We start from the raw sequence: 1,848 nt of genomic DNA, 5'->3' as shown, positions 1-1,848 counted from the left end.
TTTTCAAGACCTCTGCAATCCGCCCTGGCATGCTGTCAATTAACTTCTGGGCCACATCCTGACTGATGGCAGCCCATTCTTGCATAATCAATGCTTGGAGTTTGTCAGAATTTGTGGGGTTTTGTTTGTCCACCCGCCTCTTGAGGATTGACCACAAGTTCTCAATGGGATTAAGGTCTGGGGAGTTTCCTGGCCATGGACCCAAAATGTTGATGTTTTGTTCCCCGAGCCACTTAGTTATCACTTTTGCCTTATGGCAAGGTGCTCCATCATGCTGCAAAAGGCATTGGTCATCACCAAACTGTTCTTGGATGGTTGGGAGAAGTTGCTCTCGAAGGATCTGTTGGTACCATTCTTTATTCATGGGTGTGTTCTTAGGCATAATTGTGAGTGAGCCCACTCCCTTGGCTGAGAAGCAACCCCACACATGAATGGTCTCAGGATGCTTTACTGTTGGCATGACACAGGACTGATGATAGCGCTCACCTTGTCTTCTCCGGACAAGGTGTTTTCCGGATGCCCCAAACAATCGGAAAGAGGATTCATCAGAGAAAATGACATTACCCCAGTCCTCAGCAGTCCAATCCCTGTACCCTTTGCAGAATATCAGTCTGTCCCTGATGTTTTTCCTGGAGAGAAGTGGCTTCTTTGCTGCCCTTCTTGACACCAGGCCATCCTCCAAAAATCTTCGCCTCACTGTGCATGCAGATGCACTCACACCTGCCTGCTGCCATTCCTGAGCAAGCTCTGCACTGGTGGTGCCCCGATCCCGCAGCTGAATCAACTTTAGGAGACGGTCCTACGCTTGCTTGACTTTCTTGGGCGCCCTGATGCCTTCTTCACAACAATTTAACCTCTCTCCTTGAAGTTCTTGACGATCCGATAAATGGTTGATTTAGGTGCAATCTTACTAGCAGCAATATCCTTGCCTGTGAAGCCTTTTTTGTTTTGTGCAAAGCAATGATGATGGCACGTGTTTCCTTAACTCAATCAGCATGACAGAGTGATCTCCAGCCTTGTCCTCGTCAACACTCTCACCTGTGTTAACGAGAGAATCACTGACATGATGGCAGCTGGTCCTTTTGTGGCAGGGCTGAAATGCAGTGGAAATGTTTTTTGGGGATTAAGTTCATTTTCATGGCAAAGAGGGACTTTGCAATGAATTGCAATTCTGATCACTCTGATCACTCTTCATGACATTCTGGAGTATATGCAAATTTCCGTCATCAAAACTGAGGCAGCAGACTTTGTGAAAATTAGTATTTGTGTCATTCTCAAAACGTTTGACCACGACTGTATTAATGATGAAATCCTCCTAAAACAGAGAGAGCAATAAATTAACATAAATACCCAAACTTTATTTTAGTATTATTTACAATAAATATAATGTACCTGTTCCGTTACACCCAGTAGGTGTCTACTATAGTGTAAATAGTGCTTGAATGGTGAACAACATCACCATTTCCTATGACTTCTAATGAAATGGCAGGTCTTCGTACTGATGCCTAAAATCCACAGCAGTCACATTCGGAGAGAAAATCCATCCTGTACATATACAGGCTTTCTAAACATACAGGACATCTGCCATACCGCTTGAGGAGTGCACAAGTCACAATAATCAAAGAGCTTACACAAAGTGTTTTCTTATTGTTTTCAACCATCTGATACAGACTCTTGGATATCAGTTCTGTCAGTGAAATTCCACTCTAATGTTCCGGAACCCTCAGTTGTGTGTCCAAAAGGAGATGAGCGGTAGCCTAGTCTCTTCTCAAGCAGTCGTGAGAAGACGCCCAGGCTTTGCTCACATCGTTTCTTTACTGAAGGTAAAGGTAAAAGCCTGTGACGGGG

This window comes from Coregonus lavaretus (assembly GCF_964263955.1).
Source record: "Coregonus lavaretus genome assembly, contig: HAP1_SCAFFOLD_355, whole genome shotgun sequence".
In the NCBI taxonomy this organism is placed as follows: domain Eukaryota; kingdom Metazoa; phylum Chordata; class Actinopteri; order Salmoniformes; family Salmonidae; genus Coregonus; species Coregonus lavaretus.
The sequence above is the reverse complement of the archived record's forward strand: the minus strand, read 5'-3'. Positions refer to the sequence as shown.